Source organism: Narcine bancroftii, chromosome 8 (assembly GCF_036971445.1).
Source record: "Narcine bancroftii isolate sNarBan1 chromosome 8, sNarBan1.hap1, whole genome shotgun sequence".
Lineage (NCBI taxonomy): Eukaryota > Metazoa > Chordata > Chondrichthyes > Torpediniformes > Narcinidae > Narcine > Narcine bancroftii.
In genome coordinates, this window is record NC_091476.1 from 4,743,440 (window position 1) to 4,767,491 (window position 24,052).

Below are 24,052 nucleotides of genomic sequence, written 5' to 3' on the forward strand. Positions count from 1 at the left end.
AAATAAATTGCATCATAATTGATGTGTAAGACCAGTCTCCATAGTAACAGACTGTTCTGTGAAGAATGGAGGGGTAATTCAATGACAGCACAGCTGGAATTGGATTCACAGTGTTTACAACTGCAGCCAAGAACAGCTGCTGTCCCCCGAGATGGTATCATATGTGCATATGCCATATAAATTAAATGTTCAACAATAGGATAGGAATGTATATTACTTCCAGATAACTTATACAATCAGGAGCTATAACTGATATTCCATTTATTCTCATGACATCTACTGGAGGACCCACAATGTGAAGGAACGTGCCATCACAGCTTCTGTTGGGTAAATGTGCTTTGCGATGCTTCTACAGAGAATGACAATTGGTTTAGACACAGCACTGTTCTCATCAGATATCAACTTTCAATACATTATCTGTACATCCTAAATTCAATATTCTTCATCTGGCCCCCCACCTGAACTTGTTGGCAATAAACCCATGGACATGGGAGATGTGTCTGGCTCACTGACCTCTTCCTTGTGGAGGCCAGATGGCATCTCTTGGAAACCTCATATCTACTCTTGCCCAGGACCCCATTAATCATCAAGAGAGTCTCAAGATGGGTTTCTATCCCTGAAACATTGGAAGTCTACTTCTCTCCTGCTGTCTTCCTCCCTCCTCTCAGCATTTGAGCAAGATTCTATCTTCTGCAGATTTTGTTTTTGTGGTTGGCAAGTTTGTTAATCAGAGTATAATTTCCAGGACCAATGGTCATAATCCTTAGATTTAACATGAACTTGGATTGTTCATTGGCACTGAGATTGATAACCAGACAAGTCAACCTAGATAAAGTATAACAGAGTGCAAAAATTAAAAAATGTTCAGTGGACACTGTTACAATAAAACGCAAGTACAAAGTGTAGTGTTAGTGAGAATAGTAGAGATTTACAGTGCAACAGCATCACCTTTTATTGAGAAATTATATCCAGGCTTTGGAAGTGGTCCAGAGGAGGTTTACCAGGTTGATTTCCAGTGATGAAGATATTAGCCTATGCGGATAGATTGAGTCACCTGGGACTAAGCTCATGAATTTTGAAGAATAGGAGGCTATCTGAAGAAATATTTCGTTATTGAAATGGATAGATAAAATAAATAAAGGTTGCTTCCACTATTAGTTGAGACGAGAAGGAAAGGATGCAGCCTCAAGATTTGGGGAGTAGATCTGGGATGAAATGAGAAGCAACTGGTTTTCCCAGACAGGAGGGAATCTGTGGAGAATTCTCTGCCTAAGGAAGGAATGGAGGCAGCCTCATTCAATATATTTAAGACAAAATTCTATACTGGATTAAAGGGTTTTGGCGAAAAGGAGAGGGGCGGAGCTGAGCCCACGATCAGATCAGCTATAATCTTATTGAATAACGTCGACTCTTGTTCCTATTTCCTGTGTGTTTCTCCAAGTAATCTTTCATTTGCCAGAAGGATGAACGTTTCCATTTTTGAGACTGAAGATACACTGGGAGTCGGAACCTTGGTTGTGACAGGCTTTATTCATTCTAAAATCAGGTGGAAAAACTCTACCTGAAGATCAGACACATTGAGCTTTCTTCGTCCTTGGACATGCTGGCAATATACGACAGAAGACTGATAGCCCAAGAAATGCGATCGTGATCATTTCTGATGATGCTTGCAATCAGCTGCTGATCTGGAGTTTCCCATAATCCAGTGCAAAAGTTTGAGGTGTGTAGAGGTGCCAAACACCTTTACTTTTAAATGGCTCAAGGATCTAATGCCTAACACTTTCATTTGTTAGTTTTCTCCATCGATGGTTGGTCTCAGCCACTTAATACAATTCACCTGCGTGGAGTTGGTGTGCACACTATAAGTGCATATGGGCAACTTCCACTCCACAACAAGAAGTTTGGGATCTGGAATCTCATTGTGCATTTCACATGTCCTCAGTCTACATTGATCTGTTGTTCTCCTGAGTCAATATGCCATGACTTGGAATTTTGATTCATAACTCAATGTGGTGATTAGCATCCAGTTAAGACAGCCTTTGCGTTCTGATGCTGGCTTTAAACCCAAACCGTTGTTCCTCTCTCTGCCTCCCACAGATGCTGCCCAACCTGCTGAGCAGTCAGTGATTTGCTTAGTTACTCTCTTTACATTAGACCAAGTCTTCCAGAATGCCCTACAGTCATGACATATTTGCTCTGTCCCAGTATTCCTTCATGGATGTACATGTTGAGACACCCATTATTATGTAAGTTCTGAGATTAGCTTCCTGACCCCTTGTGTCATGTGATTGCCTGCCATTAACATTCTAACCACTATCTTAAAATACACCAATGTCTGTTTAAACAGCCACACTTGAGATTCAAAAGCAATCACTGCTTGTAAGCATCAGTGGGTTCAATAGAAGTGGTCTGAAGTTTGGTTCTGGCTTATTATCCACATTCCCTTTGATTACGTCTCTCTACTGTCCAACAGCAGACTTTTCATCAGGTGTGTGACAGAAAAGATTCTGTCCACAGATTCATCCTTCAACATTTACGTTTTAACACGATGGTTAACAAGTCCAAATAAATGCAGACTAATAGTTTAACCTACAACTCTCCTGCTCTGCATAGGATAAAGCAGAAGGAATTAGATATGTTTTGCTTAAGTAATTGTTTGTAGCATGTAATTGAAAGCACTACATCTTGACCGGAGTCTGTTATCACCAACTATTTCTGACAGTAATTTTGAATGTATTATTTTTTAACTTTGCTGTTTACTTGTACAAGAAATAAAAAAGATTACGAGGCAAGCAACACAATGTAGTTGATAGAACACTTACGGAAGTCCTTCAATTAATTTGATCTGTCTCTGGAAGGTCTTTCATATTAGGTCAATCTTGAATGAATGTTATTCACTCTAAGCAAAGTTGTTGTGCCGGCTTAAACCTGTTCCACATTGGTTTGTGTATAATCAAAGAAAAGATGCAACAAAATGATTTATTTCCCATGGTTTATTTTATTTGATTGGTCTTGATCATTTCATTTCTTCTCGCAACTTTTCCACTGATAACTGCCACGGGGAGAGGTTGAGGCAAAGAGTATAAGTGCACAAGGGAAGGATGGACAAACAGAAAGGGTTTTTGCTTGTGGATTTAGAGGAGGAAAGATGCCAGCATCGACTGGTTGGACTGGACAGTCTTTTCCTATGCCAATTATTCTGTCTGATCCATTTGAAACCTCCAAATTGGGTCATAAAGTTCAATTTTCCTGATTAAATGTCAAAAAACTGATGTGGAAGTTGAAAATTTGTCAGCACTTAAAGTTGATTACTAACAAACATGACTATAAATGCAATTTGTTATGTAAGTAATTACCTGGTTCTGTTTTGTCACTGGACCAGAAAATCCGCATAACAAAAGTGGCTTTCCAGGTACTGTGTGGCTGAGAGGTTCATGAACAATTTTCCAGTGTATTATTTCCCCAGTGTTTCACTTCTAATCCTTGATGTTGAAATTCCTGCTCTCCACTAAAACAAACATCCTTATCGTTAGTTGAATGAATGCAGCAATAGTGGCTTGGTTTAACAATGAACTCTGCTGTTAAGCTCCAGCCCAAAGAATTTTTTAATGGACTCGAGAAAATGCCCTGACCCGAAACGGTGATGGACCATTTCTCTCCATGGATGTTGCTGGACCTGCTGCATCTGTCTGGCTTCTCTTCAGGATTCCAGCATCTGGAGTTCTAACTTGATTCTCTAACTGAATGCCTTGCCGGGGATAGTGGTGGAGGCTGAAACCTAGGGAGCATTCAAGAGAGACACATGGATGAAAGAAAAATAGAGGGTAATGGGGTAGGGAGGGTTTAGTACATTTTAAATAAGGAATATATGGGCTGGCACAACATCGAGGGCTGAAGGGCCTGTACTGTGCTGTATTGTTCTGTTAATAGACTGTTTTCAACCTTGAGTAAAATGATCCACTCTGGAATGTTTGACATTGAAACCCTGATCTCCATGGTACTGTTATTGGGATCCTTGTGCTGGGAAGTCAGAATAGCCACTCCATGGTCCTGATAGATCTGTATCCCAGTTTATCAGCCTTTTATGACACTCCATATGATGTGTTGTGTTGGACATGTATTGAACTCAGGAGGGAAGTAATCCCTTTGGCTATTTCCAGCACATTGGGGACTTATTGGATGAGAATAGTCAAATGGGTGAGCTCCTATCTTCAGGAGAAGGTTTACCCAGGCAGCATAAACTGAAGTGATGTGCACCTAGCCTAGGAAGCAGATAAGGATAAAAGAAAGTTTCCCTTTTGAGGATGCCATTTAAACATGCTAGCCTAGAATCAAAGTGCAATTGCTAATTTCTGAATCATTTGTTTCCAATTGGAAATTAGGGTAAAGCCTATTAACCTAACAGCATGCTGGACAGCCTTAAACCCAATAAATTGACCAGTGATTTTTCTAATTTTAGGGAACTCCTAACCCCATTTGATTGCTCTGTTTCTTTATCTACTCCAATTCTTATTTTCTCTCTCACTCTCGAATCTTTCTTTCCTCACTCCTCTTCCTAAAGGGTACTCCCTCTGCCTGTCTCTCCACTGTGTCTCCTGCCTTCTGTACTATACTCTATTACCTCTGGGCCCCTCCACTCGCTTTATTCCCCTTTATTCTGTAATTTCATTTATTCTGTCTTAGTGTTGATAAAGGTATCAGAATTGACTGACCATTGCTTCCCATGGATGCTCTCCGACCTGTTGTATTCCTCCAGCAATTTTTTGTCTAACCACCACCGTTGTTCAGCCTGTTGTTTTTAATGCTCCTAAACAAGTACCTTTTTATTTGTATTCAGAGATATCTGAGAGCAGAACTGAAGTTTTCTTCCCTTTCTGATTTTATCCCTATGGTTCCAGATATTTTGGCCATCTTCAAACATTTCAGTCACATGTCATTTTTCAGAGACAAGTTTGGAAATAGTGGAGTTCCAATTTTGGACAGAGTTACAGCTGAGGATCACACTTCCTCACTAATATTTGCACTCACCATTCCAATTAGTGTCATTGGAATAAAATTGAAAACCCAAGTTAATTTCCCCCAAGACATTGGGTGTGTTTAAAGCAAAGATTGACAGGTTTTTGTTTAGCCATGGCATCAAAGGCTGTGGGGAGAAATTTGGGCAGTGGGGTTGATTGTAGAAAATGGATCAACTAAGATAGACTAGATGGGCTGAATTGCCTATTTCTGCTTCTAAGTCTTCTGATATTAAGACCAATAACTTTCTCCTTGTAGACTGGTGTGTGAGACAAGTCAGCTCCATACAGCCTGTGTTCAACACTGGCACCAGCCTTGTCTGTGTGATTCAAAAATGCACAAGGAACTGCAATTAGCAAAGGAGCCTGTTAGATGAGGAAAATTGCACTGTTCCTGTCTCATTCATTTTCTTAATTTAATAAAATAAGTAGAGAACTAAGGTGTGAAAAATCCCACTTACATAAACAAAAATAACAAAAATCTACAGAACTAGTTGGAGAAGACGTGATTTAACTTCATTTTTAAAATAAAGAACTTTCCCATTTCTTTCTCAGAATATGACAAAAGACATAAAGAACAATGAATTGCTGATTGATTTTTTTTAATGTCATTTGCAGGCAAGACGTGACAGCCAAATAACAGAATAAGATCCCATGAGCAACAGTTTAATATTCTTCCATTGGTTGGAGGGTGGAATATTGAGCTGGTCCTCACCCTGGAACAGTGTTGCATTCTTCTCTAGCACCACTGGATCTTTCTTATTCATCAGTCAAGGTCTTGTCAGGAAAAGCGACCTTTTCTAAAAATGGAGCTGTAACATATTGCATAGGAAGGGTTTTTGCTGATTTCGGCCAATCAGAATCCTTATATGGGAATACTTAAAGAGAAAAGGCGTTGTCACCAGGCTAAGGTTTTATGGGAAGGTTGAGTTCCTGGAATATCCAGCCGTAGCTTACACCATAAAAGTTTCCATGAGAGCCACAAGGGAGCAGTTCACACTTCGAAAGACACTTGATCTGCTGCAATGAGAATAATTCTCAGGCTGCCCTGATTTCAGGAAACATCCTCAGTTCAATTTCATTAAAGCAGGGGAGAAAACAAATTAACCTCTCATGTATGTTTGAGTGTTTCAGGGAGAGGATTCCCCAGTGGACATTGGTGAGGTAGTGCCTGGTGTGATAGCACGGATTCTATCACCAATGTACAGATGGTAGTATAAGATGACTGTGATTGGCTGAGAGTGCAACCGCAACTACTGGCAGGTCTTAAAAGATTGCTCCTAGCCAGACCAGGTCATTCTGGACTGGTCGACCTACTTGTGATATGCTCCAGTCTTTTAATTCATAAAAGCCTTGGTTTGGATCAACAAGTCTTTGGTTCTTTCAATGCGCATTACACCTGGTCGCAGTGATGGCCTCAATCAATGTATTTTGTGCAACTTCATCCAAGTCTTCACAAACAGAATTAATTCTCTGAAATGAGTGCCCTTTTAATTTTAACTTGAGACAGTGTTCCAATTAAATCCTGCCCAAGTAATTAATTTGAAAATCCAGCAAAATGAAGCAGAGAAGTGAAAGGCATTTTAACAAGCAGCAAAAATAAAGCATCAGGTTGTCTGGATATTTTAAAATAAATATTGAAATATTATTTCTGTTTGACTGAGAGAGTCTGAGATCAAACTTGGGAGGGGAGAAGAGCGGAGAGAGACATTAATTCAAATATCTTGGTGTGGTTGTAAAACTTTTGCACCTTTTATATTATTTCTCTTCACATTATCTATTCTCACAATTGGAAAAGCTGACTAAGTGCCCCTCATGATCCATTATGAATTGATAAACCACTGCTGTATTCAACTCAGCCATCAGACATAATGTGTTAAAATTCTGTTAACATTTGTCTAGTCTTCCTTTCTCCAAACTGGGGCCTCATGGACAACAACTTGTTGATGAGGAACCTGCCCGTACATAGTCGTTCATTTTTTAAATAATAACAAGCAACTCACTAATTGAGCTAAAAATTCAATCCTATAGCACAGGGTTTGATACACGAGAGAATTTCATCAGATGACTAACTGGGATCATCATTTCACTTCTCCTTCATTTGTTCAAAGGCTGAATGTGAGAAGACTTGGACATGGACAACTGACCTGTCCCACCAATCTGGATTCATTTCCGCAAATTTGATCCATGGATGTGTGCCCTGAAAATATTATGAGCCACTACGGAGAAACAGCCATGTACAATTTCTTTCTGAAGGATGTTTTGGCCAAAGTTAGAGACCTGCGCCTGCAGAGTCTGACAGAAGGGCAAGAATTATATTCCAAACCCAGAGACCTTTCCCTGCAAAACATAACCAAATGTATTTTGTTTAGAAGAATGAACATTAATAGAAAGTAAACAGTAAAATCAGTAAACAAAGTACAGGAAGAGTCTACTCTTTGAAGGTGAATATCAGGGCCTTCAGAGAGAATGAAAAACAAGAGGTTCACTAAAATGGCAGCTGAAAGGAATGGTTTGGTCGATGGGTAGAGGCTGGAAAAACCTGGATTCTTGACCTTAATTAGAAAAAAATAGGTAATTTGAAGGATGAGTTCAAAAGTACACATGGAGTAACTGGAATTTTCTTTTCTTCTTTGGCTTGGCTTCACGGACGAAGATTTATGGAGGGGTAAAGTCCACGTCAGCTGCAGGCTCGTTTGTGGCTGACAAGTCCGATGCGGGACAGGCAGACAGGGCTGCAGCGGTTACAAGGGAAAATTGGTTGGTTGGGATTGGGTGTTGGGTTTTTCATCCTTTGTCTTTTGACAGTGAGGTGGGCTCTCCGGTCTTCTTCAAAGGAGGTTGCTGCCCGCCAAACTGTGAGGCACCAAGATGCACGGTTGGAGGCGATATCAGCCCACTGGCGGTGGTCAATGTGGCAGGCACCAAGAGATTTCTTTAGGCAGTCCTTGTACCTCTTCTTTGGTGCACCTCTGTCTCGGTGGCCAGTGGAGAGCTCGCCATATAACACGATCTTGGGAAGGTGATGGTCCTCCATTCTGGAGGCGTGACCTACACAGCGCAGTTTGATCTTCATCAGCGTGGATTCGATGCTGTCGGCCTCTGCCATCTCGAGTACTTCGATATTGGAGATGAAGTCGCTCCAATGAATGTTGAGGATGGAGCGGAGATAACGCTGGTGGAAGCGTTCTAGGACCCGTAGGTGATGCCGGTAAAGGACCCATGATTCGGAGCTGAACAGGAGTGTGGGTATGACAATGGCTCTGTATACGCTAATCTTTGTGATGTTTTTCAGTTGTTTGTTTTTCCAGACTCTCTTGTGTAGTCTTCCAAAGGCACTATTTGCCTTGGCGAGTCTGTTATCTATCTCGTTGTCGATCCTTGCATCCAATGAAATGGTACAGCTGAGATAGGTAAACTGGTTGACCGTTTTGAGTTTTGTGTGCCCGACGGAGATGTGGGGGGGGGCTGGTAGTCATGGTGGGGAGCTGGCTGATGGAGGACCTCAGTTTTCTTCAGGCTGACTTCCAGGCCAAACATTTTGGCAGTTTCCGCAAAACAGGACGTCAAGCGCTGAAGAGCTGGCTCTGAATGGGCAACTAAAGCGGCATCGTCTGCAAAGAGTAGTTCACAGACAAGTTGCTCTTGTGTCTTGGTGTGAGCTTGCAGGCGCCTCAGATTGAAGAGACTGCCATCCGTGCGGTACCGGATGTAAACAGCATCTTCATTGTTGAGGTCTTTCATGGCTTGTTTCAGCATCATGCTGAAGAAGATTGAAAAGAGGGTTGGTGCGAGAATGCAGCCTTGCTTCACGCCATTGTAAATGGAGAAGGGTTCAGAGAGCTCATTGCTGTATCTGACCTGACCTTGTTGGTTTTCATGCAGTTGGATAATCATGTTGAGGAATTTTGGGGGGCATCCGAGGCGCTGAAAGGAATGGTTTGGTCGATGGGTAGAGGCTGGAAAAACCTGGATTTGCCAAAGCCCTTTCCTACTCACAGTGTCAAAGGCTTTGGTGAGGTCAACAAAGGTGATGTAGAGTCCTTTGTTTTGTTCTCTGCACTTTTCTTGGAGTTGTCCGAGGGCAAAGACCATGTCAGTAGTTCCTCTGTTTGCGTGTGGAGTAACTGGAATAAACAAGAGAAAAAGGCAGTAAGTGGTTTATGTGGGAATGGATGTCAGAGTGAGTGGAGGCTAACAGTATATGAAGCACAAGACATGCTTGGGTCAAATAGTTTGTTTCTTTGCTGAAGTGTTCTATATATTTTTTGACTGCCTCCACTTCTGTACAGTCAGTGAATATTCAGATATCTTCAAGTGGGCGATCTTTGTGGGAAGACTTAGATCTTCAGATGAATGTGAGTAGGTGCTATATTCTTGTCAGTGGCTTTGTTTCCAGAGCGCTCTTCCTCCTGGTAATCCATCAATGCTCTTAGTAATGCTAAAGGAATTTGTATTGAGCACTTGGTTCCTGCTAATGAGACAGCTGCCATCAGCCTGTAACACAGGCAGATACATGTTCCATCAAAAAAAACAATGTCCCAGACCTCAAAAATTAAAGATAAAGATGTTTGAAAAATATTCTACAACACCATGAGAAAACTAAACCCCAAGTATTCTGAACAAACAGAGTTGCTGAAAGAACTCAGCAGATCAGAGAACTGGTCAATTAATGACTTGGGTCTGGACTTGACAGAGGGACCACACCTAAGAGATGAGGTGCTCCTTTCTAACCAGGGGTACTCTCTGATCTGCTACGTTCCTCCAGAAATTATTTGTCTGTGCAAGACTCTAACATTGTCAGCTTTTTTGTTTTTCAAGTATTCGGAATGTTGGGAACATGGAATAAAAATATAACAGGTCATTTATAGAAAGAGAAAAAAGAATATCATTAGTGGTTAATGACCTTACATCAGAATTGCAAGTATCAGCGGAAAATAGATTTTGAGATGACGGGTGAGGAAAAAAGAGGGACAGAGAGATAAATCATGGAGTTCTGTGATTGGGTGAAAAACAAGGGAGGTTGAATGACAAAGCAGCCAAGGCAAGCAAGGGTGTTGATTGCAAAGATAGAAAAGCAGATGGCCAAAATGGTTGAGCTATCACTTTGAAAAGCAGAATAATTATCTGACATCTGCATCTGACAGCACCAATTTATTCATCTTGCTTGGAGGTCATTGGGTAATAGCCCTGCCAATCAAATTTAGTTCTCCCGCTGCTGTGAGTGTGAGATTAATAAATGAATGAAGTTTATTGTCATATACAGAAGTAGAATGTAACCGATGCAATGACATTCTTGCTTGCTGCAGACTCCCAACTATATCCAGCATGCAACACACAAGAAGAGAGAAAAAAGATAAAGGAAACAAGAAAAAAAATAAACCTTCATAATGCAAAGATGTCCTGAGTACATAATGCAGACAGATTGTTGATGGTAAGAGACTGAATTTTATACAAATAATTTATGTGCAATTATCCTTCATTCTCTGGATTTTTCTGAATAAATTGCATTGTTTTTTCTGAGAGGTCCAGTCATAATTTCAGTTTAATTTACCCTCATTTAATGGGTATATCGACTTTGTTGTGCAGAGGACAGTTTGCTGAGTCAGGCTCCAAGCCTCACCTTCAATTTGTTGATCGACATAGTTTTGCCAATAAGTGCTCTGTATCCCAAACCAAAAGCAAGTAATGGGGTGCTGGAAATTGGAAATTAAAAAAAGTGTGCTGTGATTTCTGAGGATTGGAAAATGCTCAACTCTAGCTTTTGAGGTCTAGTCAGGAGCTGAGTGCTGTTCCTCATTCTTCACTTGGCAGGTTGAGGCAACGTACAGAATGGGTGTGTGGTGCACTGAGGTAGCAGCAAGCAAGAACAAAACTCAAAAGACTGTATAACAGGCTTTATTCCAGTAAAAGTCTGAACACCAGTTCATGCCTTAGTGGCTCCCCATGCGACTGGCTCAGGAGGGGCCAACTCAGTCTATATTCAGGTCGGCTGATTGACAGCCAGCCAGATGGAGTCAGCCCCTTAGGTGATCTTCCTGCAGGTACAGAGATCGCCCCCTGCAGTAGGCTGGTGGTTGTATCACCACAAGGTGTGAGATAGAAAATTGAAGGGAGGGTGAGTCAAACCCTGGGACCACACTTGCTGACTGAATTGAAGGCACCAAGCAGGGTGCCCACTTCCCCTGTGCTCTCCATCTTGAATCTGCTTCAGTATCAGTCTAATATCCAGATGTCTCCAACAGTATGAATCATGGAAATGGTTAGAATATTAAAAGCACATAAATCACTACTTTGCCTTTTAAGATTGTCCTCGAGCCTGGATGCTTGAAAGAAAAATAAAAGGGGAGGTGTTGTAGCTTCTACAGTTGCACAGAAATGTGCCATGGGATAGGATGATGAGAATTTATTGTCATGCACATAAGTACAATGCACAACATTCTTCTTGCTTGGTGCCACCACACAGGTGCAGTATGTTAAATACGCTAATAACAATAAGCATAAATTAAATTAAAACGTGAGAAATAAAAGCTAACAAACATAAAGGATAGATGAATATTCATGGTTGCAGATGGTCCAAAACTAAAAGGCAATGTTGCAATCTTGCAGACCAATCTTTAGTCCTAGAGTAGCCTACTGATTAGGGCTGTGCGGGAAGGTCTAGAGCCTGACACCTCTTCCATGTGAAGGGATGTGAGTGTTGGTAGAGGTAAAATAGTTAAGCCAAACATTGCATTGGAGATGATGGAAAATATCTGTTCAATGTAGGGACTGTTGGGCTGGACAATAAGGATAAGGGAACACCTGCTTTTTGCTCATACCCTGAGGAAAGGCTCCGGCTTGAATGTTGGTAATATATCTTTACCTCCTACAGATGTTGTTAGACCTATTGATTTCCACCAGCATTTTTGTCTTTACTACAATCACAGCATCTGCAGACTTTCATCTTTTATTATAAAGAAATCTAATCTTGGTTCTGAGTGGAGGAGAAGGGATGGAAACAGGTGTGGGGAATACACAGCAGATAACATGAAGATCTTGTAAACTAGAATGGAAAGAAATTATGTTTGAGGTAAAAGGAACACACCTCACTCATTGCCTGATCTTCCTCGGGATCTCTGTTTTTACCAAGGTCTATTTTCCTTCAAGTACTTCACCATGGCCCAGTACTTGAAGGAAAGTATGTCAGAGCTATTCAATCGTGGATTTTGCCTCAGGTGTCATGAAACTCACTGCAGCAGGCCCACAAATAAAATTGTTCTTGTCATGCTTCCTTTAGCAAACCTTATCAAACCATTGAATATTACAGCACCGAGACAGGCCTCTTATGCCCTTCTAGTTTGTGCCGAACCATTTTTTTGCCTAGTCCCACTGAATTACACCCAGTCCATCGCCCTCCATACCTCTTCCGTCCATGTACCTGTCCAAATTTCTCTTAAAACTGAGCCAGCATTCACTACTTCAGTTGGAAGCTTGTTCCAAACGCCACCACTCTCTGAAGATGTTCCCCCTAAACTTTTCCCCTTCTGCTCTTAACCCTTGTCCTCTGGTTTGTACCTCATCTATCCTCAGTGGATAACGCCTACCTACATTTACTCTGTCAGTCCCCCTCATAATTTTAAATACCTCGATCAAATCTTCCCTCATTCTTCTCTGCTCCAGGGAATAAGGTCCTAAGCTGTTTAACCTTTCCTTGTAACTCAGTTTATGAGCCTGGGGAACATTCTAGTAAATCTCTGTACTCTTTCTATCTTCCTGTAGTTAGGTGACCAAAATTGCATACAACACTCCAAATCTGGCCTCACCAATGTCTTGTCCAACATTAACATAGGATCTCATCTCCTATACTCAAATTTTTGATTTATGAAGGCAATATGTCTGACACGTGATCAATTTATGCAAAGACTGAAGTACAAGAATTGAAGGCTTTTATTAGCTAGAGATGGGCAGCATCCCTTGAGTTGCTGCTTCACACTGACCTGGACTTGAACTGGGGGCAGGATTGTGGCATGACAGCCTTTATGGGGAAGAAAGGAGAGGAGTCACGAGCTCGCCAGTGAGAGCAGGGTCAACCATAAAAGGTCAAAGTGTTTACATACACAAATGGTTTCACCACAAATGCTGAAAGCTTTCTTTACTACCCTGTCCACCTGTGACGCCACTTTCAGGGAACTATGTATCTGTATTCCCAGATCCTTCTGTTATACCGCATACCTCAGTGGCCGACCAGTTACCATGTATGTGGTTTTTCTGAGACAAATCTTAAAGCAAACTGTTGGAAGAAGTCAACAAGTCAGACCACACCAGTGGGAAGAAAAGGAATCATCAACATTTTGGGTCAAAACCCTTCTCTCAGCACTATCCCAATTCATTAACAGTTCCCACAGACAACGCCAGTTCCTCCAGCTTTACTCCAGTCTCTTATGTCTCAAATTTCTAAACTGTTAATCTTAAGATGAGAGAAGAATGAAATTAGGCAGGCTAAAAGAAGGAATCAGGTGGTTCTGGCAGAATAAACTGTCCTACATGGACCAGATGGGCTGAAGGGCCTGTATCTATTCTGAAGTGTTTTATGCTTCTATAGAATTATTCCTTAACATTTAATATTTGTTACAAAGAAACTTGAAACAAATTCAAAACCAATTTGTTATATTATGTTGAATGTACTGATGTGCACCCATGTCAACAGTATTCAAGAAGCTTGGCACCATTAACAACATTTGCTTAATTTTCTCTGCATCAAAAGCCCTGTCTAGGAATCTGTGCTACTTGGAAATCGGGTGCTGCTTTGACATGAGAGCATCAATAAGTCTGCATTCACCTCAGTTTCACATACTATCTTCCCTTGTCGTTGCACTGAGTCAAAACCTGAGTATTCTATCCAATTGAATAAAGACCCCTTCGGTTACGACTGTGATTGTTGAGAAAAGGCAATTACTCCTTTTTAAGACCATTAAATATGTGCAGTGTATGTGATTGTGCCTGCATTGTCCCAATCCAAGAGCAAATAGAACATCAAGAAATTGTCAGGAAGATCATAATTATCCCAGCGAAGAGAACAGTTAAGTGCAATGGTGGTCATCGCCTCTGCAAATGAGATGGCATAAGATCAATTGCTAACTTAAACTAAATTATCCATTTTCTGCCAATGAATTTTTAAAAAAAAACAAAATCGTCTTTCTTTAAATCACTGAAGTGACTTTATAAGAATTGCCATCCTCTGAGTTAATCTGTCTTGCAATGTGAACAGTGAAGTGTGATTGCTTGTAGTGGTGAAGCTAAAATGGAACAAATAAATATTAGGCTGGCAGTACATTACCAGTCCATGGATAAATTGTTTCAGAACTTTTAAGAGTGCAGAGTTTGCAAGTTCCTGTTAGGATTAAGGGCAAAGTTAACAGGCGTAGGGAACCCTGATTTTCAAGGGATATTGGAGATCTGGTTAAGAAGAAGAGGGAGGTCTAGAGCAAGTTAGGAGACAAAATACGAGGTTCTGTGAACAAGATTGAAGCTCTCAGATGGTACTTTGCCTTACAGGTACCAGGGTCAGGGACATCTCTGATTGAGTTCATAGCATTCTAGAGGGGGAGGTGGAAGGCGAGCAGCCAGATGTCATAGTCCATGTGGGGCCCAATGAAATAGATAGGAGTAGAGATGAGGTTCTGAGGAGCGAATATAGGCAGTTGAAAAAAAAAAGTTAAAAAGCAGGATCTCAAGGGTGGTGATCTCAGAATTGTGGCCTATGCCACGGGCCAGAGAAGGTAAGAACTGGAAGTTGTGGCAGATGAATGTGTGGCTGAGGAGTTGGGCAAAGTCTGACCTGCACATAAAGGACAGGCTGTACCTGAACTGGAGGGGGACCAATATTATGGTGGGCAGGTTTGCTGGAGTTATTGGGGAGGGTTTAAATTAGTTTGGCAGGGGGTTGGGAATAAGAATATGAGGGCAGAGATTAGGGAGAAGGACAACAGCATAATGCTATGTGTTCTGAGTTGTTGAGGAAGGACAGGCAGGGAACAAAACAAAGGTAGTCAGATGGGTTGAAATGTCTAGAGGTATTTGGAACAAAGGGGATGAACAGATGGATCAGTATGTGGAATTACGATGTTGTGGCCATTAATGAAACTTGGCTGGAGGAAGGGCTGGATTGGATGATCAGGTACTGGGTTAGGTCTTTTAAAAATAAGATGGGAGGTGGGAACATTATTACTGGTCAGGGACAGTATCAGGCTATAGAAGGGGAGGAGGCTGCAGAGGGAGGGTCTCATGAGTCAGTGTGGGTGGGGGAGCTTGAAGGGGGCATGAGAAGGCCTTGGCATGTAGCATTAAGTAGAGCCCCAAGGCATTATGTGCATATGTGAAGAACAGGAGGATGACGAGAATGAAGGTGGAGCCACTAAAGGATAAAGGAGGCAACATGTGCCTGGAGGTGGAGGAGTTTGGGGAGGTCTTAAATTAATACTTTGCTTCAGTATTCACAAGAGAAAAGGACATTGAACATGGTGAGGTCAAAATTAAGTATGCCTATGTGCTGGACAATGTGGGGATTAAGAAAGAAGTGTTGGATCTCCTTAAAAACTTCAATATTGATGTCCCCTGGGCTGGACGTGATATACCCCAGGCTGCTGTGGGGAGTGAGAGAAGAACTAGCCTTTGTGCCTTGAAGAACTAGCTGGGACAGTAGCTATGATCTTTGAATCCTCATTGGCAGCATGGGAGGTGGCGGAGGATTGGAGAATGGCAAATGTAGTCCCCTTGTTTAAAAAGGTAATAGGCAGAATCCTGGGAATTATAGACCGGTGAGTCTTACGTCAGTGGCGTGTTAACTAATGGAGAGGATTTGGAGAAGTCCAGTCTACTCAAGGATAGTCACCATGGCTTTGTGAAGGAAGGTCATGCCTCATGAGTCTAATTGAGTTTTTGAGGAGGTAACAAAAGACATTGATGAGGGTCGGGTGGTAGATGTGGTTTTCATGGATTTTAATAAAGCATTTGACAAGGTCCCTCATGAAAGACTCATCCAGAAAGTCATGAGACATGGGGTCAGTGGAACCTTGGCCATGTAGATGTTTTAAAAATTGGCTTGTAGGAAGAATGAAGAGTAATAGTAGTGGAATGAAAGTATTTTGCCAGGAGGTCGGTGACTAGTGGACATCCCGCAGGGGTCTGTTCTGGGACCCCTGCTCTTCGTGATTTTTATAAATGACCTGTATGAATAGACGGATGGATGGGTCAGTAAGTTTGTAGATGACATGAAGGTTGGAGGAGTTATGGATGGAGCCAAAGGTTGTCAAAGGTTACAAGAGGATATAGACAGGATGCAGAGTTGGGCAGAAAAGGAGCAGCAGGATTTCAATCCAGATAATTGTGAGGTGATGCATTATGGAAGGTCAAACTTGAAAGGCTGAGGACAAGATTAATGGTTGGTTACTTAAGAGTGTGGATGAATAGATGGACCTTGGGGTAGAAATTACAGAGGCCCTGGCAGATATATTCAAATTGTCCTTAGCCAAGGGTGAGGTGCCAGAGGATTAGAAGGTAGCTCATGCTATCCCATTGTTTAAAATAGGATCCAAAAATAAAGCAGGTAATTATAGGCTGGTGAGCCTGATGTCAGAAGTGGGTAAATTATTGGAAGGTGTTTTGAGAGATAGGATGTATAGGTATTTGGACAGACATGGGCTGATTAAGGACAGTCAGCATGGGTTTGTGTATGGTAATTTTGTTTAATGAATCTTGCAGAGTTTTTCGAGGAGATTACCAAGAAGGAAGATGAAAGAAAGACTGTGAATGTTCTCTATATGGACTTTAGTAAGGCCTTTGACAAGGTCCCACACCGGAAGTAATTTCAAAAGGCTAAGACACTAGGAATCGATGGAGAGGTTGTAAACTGAATTCATAATTGGCTGTTTGGGAAAAGACAGAGTGGTAGTGGATGGTTGCTTCTCAGACTGGAGGCCTGTGACTTGTGGAGTGCCTCAGGGATCTGTGTTGGGACTATTGTTGTTTGTTGTCTATAGCAATGATTCTGCATGATAATTTGGTAAATTGGATCAAAGCTGACAAAGATAGTTGTGGACAGCAAGGAAGATTATCAGAGCTTGTAGAAGGATCTGGACCATCTGGGAAAATTGTCAAAAATAATGACAGATGAAATTTAATGCAGATAAGTGTGAGGTGATGCATTTTGGAAGGGCAAAACAATGTAGGACATACACAGTAAATGGTAGGGCACTGAGGAGTGTGGAGGAGCAAACCTTTCTAGGAATAAAGATATATTTTTCCCTGAAGGTGGTGTTGCAGGTGGACAGGGTTGCAAAGAAAGCTTTTGGCATCTTGGCCTTTATAAATCAAAATATTGAGTATAGGAGTTGGGATGTTGAAGTTTTTTAAGACATTAGTGAGGCCAAATTTGGAATACTGCGTGCAATTTTGGTCACCTAACTACTGGAAGAATTTCAGTAAGATTGAGAGAAAGCAGAGAAGATTTACTAGGATGTTGCCAGGTCTTCAGGAGTTGAGTTACAGGAAAAGATTAAACAGGTTAGGACTTTATTCCTTTGAATGAAGAATGAGGGGAGATTTAATAGAGGTTTACAAGATTATGAGAAGTATAGACAAAGTGGATGCTTTTTCCATTTAGATTGGGAGTGATAAATATGAGGGATCATTGTTTAAAGCTGAAAGGGGAAAGGTTTAGGAGGAACATTAGGGGAAAGTTCTTCACTCACAGTGGTGGGAGTGTGGAACGAGCTGCCATCTGATGTGGTGAATGTGGGCTCGATCATGGATGGGAGAGGTCTGGAGGGTTATGGAGTGGGAGCAGGGCAGTGGAACTAGTGAAATAGTGGTCAGCACAGACTAGATGGGATGAATGGCCTGTTTTGTGCTGTAGCTCTCTATGGTTCTATCTTTATTCAACATAACATTTGTTCTTCATTTGCTTTACTTCCATTGTTGGATTCATAGAAACAATATTGCTATTTGAACATTTTCATGAAAAATAAACATCAGAGTTTTGTATGTTCCAATAATTCTTGTATCCATAGTGTCATGAAGCAGTATAACATGTAAACAGTAACTTTTTCCAGTTTAACTACATCCTTCTGATGGGAAGGTGACGGGAACTGCACAAAGTATTCCAAATGTTTCCTTAATAACATCTTGTACAGCAATGGTGTGACGTTTCAATTCTGATACTCATGCCTAGACCAATGAAGCCAAACATGCTAAATGCTTTCTTCACTTCTCTGACTACCTGTGTCATCGCTTTCAGAGAACTATGCTCCACTACTCCTCAGACTTTATGTTCTCCATACTCCTAGGATAATAACATCCATTGTGTAAGCCCTGAATTTTCAAAATATAACACCTCTCATTATTTTGAATTAAACTCCACCTACCATACCTTGGCCCAATGACTTAGCTGAAAAAGATCCCATTTGTAATCTTGGATAACTTTCTCATTTTCCACTCTGTCACCAATGTTAGTTATCTTCTACCCCCTAAACCAGTGATTCTCAACTTTTTTTCTTTCCACCCACATCCCACTTTAAGTATTCCCTATGCCATAAGTACTCTGTGATTAGTAAGGGATTGCTTAAGGTGGGATGTGGGTGGGAAAAAAGTTTGAAAACCACTGTTTTAATCGTATCTAATTGACTCGTTATGTACACGGTTTCATAATGCCAAAGGAAATAGGCTAATGACAATTTTTCTCAAGCAAAATATTTGGGCCTAGAGCAGTGTTTCTCAACCTCCCCTTCCCACTCACATCCCACCTTAAGCAAATCCATACTAATCTCAGAGTACCGATGGCCTTGGGATTACTTAAAGTGGTATATGAGTGGAAAGAAAAAGGTTGAGAACCACTGCCTTAAACCTTCCCCTGAAAAATTCTACCTGTCCCTCCTGAAGCGACACGAGCTCTGACCAAGCACTTCATCTGAAAGTAAATTATAGAAGAGTGAATGGGTTCACATGTTGCTATTTGTGCTGGATGGCAAGATGACAAAATGATACTACAAAGGCACTATTGTACTTTTACAGATATCAGCTGACATTCAGTTGGTAGTTCCCTCCAATGAGGTGGATGAGCGATGAATCTATGATGAGAATGCCCCAGTGAGGTGCTGTATTGTAGATATTTATTCATGGCACAATATTTGATTTTTATCTCATTGCTATTTGGGTATTTTCCACATTAAAACAGAAACTATATTACAAAACTTGCTCATTGGCCTTTGTGCCTTGATGTATGCTGAAGATGCTTTGGAAATGCAAACATTTTTGAAAATAATTTTCCTTCAGGGATGACCAGTTTCTCTTTTATACACTATTGCTTCTAGTCAAACAATCACGCTAATTCTGGAGGGTACCTTGTTCTACCTGAGCAAGGGGCAGTATTGGACCAAATCTTGTGTGCCACTGTTTAAAAAAAAATCTATTTGCAAATTCAGCCATCAAGAACATGAGAAAATGAAAAATAACAGAAGGAAAACTCATTCTGAGATTTGATCTAATTGGATACGGCCTCAACTCCATTTTCTTGTCATTTCCTCAACCTCAGGCCATCGTGATTAGCGAAGCGGTTAGTGCAATGCTGTTACAGCACCAGCAAGTGGGACCAGGATTCAAATCCCGTGCTGTCTGTAAGGAGTTTGTACATTCTCTCCGTGTCTGCTGGGTTTTCCCCCAGGGCTCTGGTCTCCTCCCACCATTTAAAATGTACTGGGGGTGTAGGTCAATTGGGTGTAAATTGGGCAGCGTGGACTCGTGGACCGAAATGGCCTGTTACCGTGTTGTATGTCTAAATATAAATTTAATTTTTTAAAAAACAATTTAAAATGTAATAACCTTTGATTTCTCAAATAGTCCAGTAATCTGTCTACATCAGCCTTGAATGTATTCAATGAATCAAGGGTAAAGAATTCCAATGTTCATGGCTCTCTGAAAGAAAAAAATGTCTTATCTCTCTAAAATGAACAATCCCATGTTATAAAACTGTGTCACCAGTTTTAGGATCTTCTGTGAATGCAAATAACATCTACCATGTGATGTCCCCTCAAAATCTTATATTTCAAAAAGATCCCCTCCCATTTTTCTGAACTCAGTGGTATAGTAGACGGTGAAGAAGACTATTTAGGATTATAACAGGATCTAGATGAATTGGGAAATTGAGAGAAGGCAGGATAGATGGGATTCAACTTGAACAAATGTGAGATATTGCACTTTAGTTAGACCAGGGAAAGACTTGCATAGTGGATGGTAGGTCCCTAGAGAGTGTTGTAGAACAGAGAGATTTGAGGGTACAGGTACATTGTTCCATGAAAGTGACAATGAAGTTGTTTGACATGGTTGCCTTCATCAGTCAGGGTATTGACTGTCAGAGCAGGGACGTCATGTTACAACTGTACAAGATGCTGGTGAGACTCCTTAGAGTATTGTACATGGTTTTGATTACCTAGCTGCATATATTATTAAGCTGGAAAGAGATGTGCAAGAATATTATTAGGATTTGTGGGCTTGAATTATGAGGAGAGGCTGAATCAGCTGGGACTTTTCTCTCTGGAGCGCAAGAGGGTAAGGAGGAACCTGAAAGTGGTTTATCAAATGAAGAGGGGCAGAGATGGGATAAATAGTCTGTGATAGTACAGATCTATCACCAATGTACATAGTGTATATAGTTACTGTATCTAGACTGTGCTTACAGCGATTGGCTGAGAGCTAAGCCACACCTATTGTCTGGGCCTTAAAGGGTTGTGTCCCTAGCCAGGTCGGATCATTCCGGACTGGTCGGCCACCTGTGAAGGGCTCCGGTCTTTTGCTAATAAAAGCCTTGGTTTGGATCAACAAGTCTTTGGTTCTTTCGACGAGCTCTACAATTTTATTAGCAAAAAAAGAATTTTTTTTGAAAGGGATGGAGCGTTTAACTCGGCCAGAAAAACTTGATATCGACCCACAGTCAGCTACAGCCTTCAAAGCCTTTAACTTCTGGCTGCTGAACTTTGAAAACTTCCTGAGACTCATTGAGGTGGAGGAGGATAACCAGCGTCTAACAGCATTGCTGTCTATAGTGTCCTTGAGAGTCTACGAGAACATCCAGGATGAGACCACTTACACCGTAGCCTGTATAATCAACCAGTGAACCAGATCGCCCAATACCGCTTTTTCTCCACTATTGACCTACGTTCGGCCTACCACCAGCTCCCGATCCGCTGTGAGGACCGACCATTCACGGCCTTTGAAGCAAATGGGCGGCTATATCAATTTCTCAGGGTACCATTCGGGGTCACGAATGGTGTCGCGGTCTTCCAGTGGGAAATGGACAGGATGGTGGACCAGAACGGGCTAACCGCTACCTTCCCGTATCTGGACAATATCACCATCTGCGGCCACGACATGCAGGACCACGACGCCAACCTAGACAAATTTCTTCAAACTGCCCGTCGACTGAACCTGACTTACAATTTGGACAAGTGTGTCTTCTGGACCACACAACTCGCTATTCTAGGTTGTGTGGTGGAGAACGGGATAGTCATGCCAGATCCTGACCGCATGCGTCCCCTAATGGACTTACCCCCCCACCCCCACATACCCAGAAAGCTCCTTAACGTTGCCTACGCCCAATGGGTTCCACACTACACCGACAAAGCGCGTCCTCTTATCAAGACCACCTCCTTTCCCCTCTCGACCGAAGCCACAGCGGCTTTCGATCGAATCAAATCTGACATTGCTGCTGCGACGTTGCACGCGATCGATGAGTCTGTCCCGTTTCAAGTCGAGAGCGATGCATCCGACTTCGCCCTGGCAGCCACTTGAACCAGGCTGGTCGGCCTGTAGCCTTCTTCTCCAGAACCCTCCAGGGTCCGGAGAGTAGACACTCCTCGATCGAGAAGGAGGCCCAGGCCATAGTTGAAGCGGTGTGTCGTTGGAGACATTACCTTGCTGGGAGGCGCTTTACACTGTTGACTGATCAACGCGCGGTCTCCTTCATGTTCAGCAACACCCAGCGTGGTAAGATAAAAAACGACAAAATCGCCAGATGGAGAATCGAACTCTCCACCTTTAACTATGACATCCTGTACCGGCCTGGTAAGCTCAACGACCCACCTGACGCGCTCTCCAGGGGGACGTGCGCCAGCATACAGATGGACAGACTATGGAAACTCCATGAGGCACTCTGTCATCCAGGGGTCACTAGGTTTGCTCACTTTGTCAAGGCGCGCAACCTACCCTACACAGTCCATGACCCGAGCCTGTTCGGTGTGCGCTGAATGCAAACCCCACTTCTTCCGTCCGGATAACTCCCACGTTATCAAAGCCACCCGCCCCTTCGAGCGTCTTAGCGTAGCCTTTAAGGGGCCCCTACCGTCGACCAACTATAATACCTACATCCTTACAGCCATCGACGAGTACTCCCGCTTCCCATTCGCTGTGGCCTGCCCAGACACCACTGCCACCTCAGTGATACAGGCCCTTCACAGTATTTTCACCATCTTCGGGTACCCCAATTCCATCCACAGTGATAGGGGGTCCTCATTCATGACCACCGAGCTGCGACAGTACCTTCTGGAGTGTGGTATTGCTTCAAGCAGGACCACGAGCTATAACCCACGCGGTAACGGCCAGGTTGAGAGGGAGAATGCCACCATATGGAGAGCGGTTACACTGGCTCTCCGGTCTAAAGGTCTCCCCACCTCTCACTGGCAGGAGGTTCTCACTAGTGCCTTACACTCCATCTGCTCCCTCCTATGTACTGCAACAAATACCACCCCCCACGAAAGGATGTTCCTTTTCCCGAGGAAATCCGAATCAGGAACCACTGTACCGGCATGGCTCACCGTCCCTAGCCCTGTCCTTTTGCGACGCCACGTCTGGCACTCAAAGAACGACCCCTTGGTCGATCGAGTGACTCTACTCCACGTGAACCCACATTACGCCTAGGTTGAGTTCCCAGACGGGCGGGAGAACACTGTTTCAGTGCGGGACCTAGCTCAGGACGCGGTAGACCCAGCAAACCCCCCAACCTTCCCCAACTCTTTATTCTCCAGGCCCCGTGCTGCAACAGAAGGACCAACAGCACCCCAATGACCCGGGCCACCCTGCCGACGACACGACTGGGGAATTGAGCGACGGAGCAGTCGCACCCGACGAGCCCGCTGGCGACACCACTCCAGCGACCCCAATCCCGGCACCACGGCGGTCACACCGGATGGTCAGACCCCCTGACCACTACAGTCCTTGACTTACCCCTTCCTTTCATTCTCTCCCTCATTTTTGTTTTTTTTTCCCAGGGTCAGTTCTCCAAGAAGGGGTGAATGTGATAGTACAGATCTATCACCAATGTACATAGTGTATATAGTTACTGTATCTAGACTGTGCTTACAGCGATTGGCTGAGAGCTAAGCCACACCTATTGTCTGGGCCTTAAAGGGTTGTGTCCCTAGCCATTTCGGATCATTCCGGACTGGTCGGCCACCTGTGAAGAGCTCCGGTCTTTTGCTAATAAAATCCTTGGTTTGGATCAACAAGTCTTTGGTTCTTTTGACGAGCTCTACATAGTCATAGTCCTTTTCCAAGGTTAGGGGAATCTGAAAGTGGAGGGTACAGATTTAAGGGGAGAGAGGAAAGATTTAAAAAAGTGTGTGGTGGGGTACAGAAAGAGTTACCAGAGGTGGAGACAATTGGAACATTTAAAAGACATTTAGACAGGTACATTGGATGGGAAAAGTTTAGAGGGATGTGGGCTGAATGCAGGCAAACAGAGTTAGTTTGTCAGCATTGTTATGAGCTCAAAGGACCCCAAAACCCAGCATAAATAGATATTCACCATGACAAATGGCTACTAAAACAAAAGTTGTTTTTAATTTTACCTACCGTACTTTTCCCAATTTATCTCCCAAAAACATCTCCAAATATTCTGTTACAACATGAACAAGTTCAGCTGAAGGTATTACTGTGTGTTGTGGAACTTTGATTTTACGACACTAACTCAAGAGTGCAGGTTCAACTTGGCTCAGCAATTCCTCAAAAGA

At 42.5% G+C, this 24,052-nt stretch overlaps 1 protein-coding gene across 13 annotated transcripts in view; it reads left to right on the forward strand.

Moving 5' to 3' along the window:
• Positions 1-24,052, forward strand: part of eda2r (ectodysplasin A2 receptor) — a 678,182-nt gene that overhangs the window by 239,022 nt on the left and 415,108 nt on the right. For 12 of the 13 annotated variants that reach the window (XR_011342800.1, XR_011342797.1, XR_011342807.1 and 9 more), the window contains one exon: positions 10,325-10,449. The gene's annotated coding sequence lies outside the window, so the exon portion shown is untranslated. Of the gene's footprint in view, positions 1-110; positions 328-10,324; positions 10,450-24,052 lie in introns of those variants that run through there. The other variant, XR_011342801.1, reaches the window with a different exon arrangement.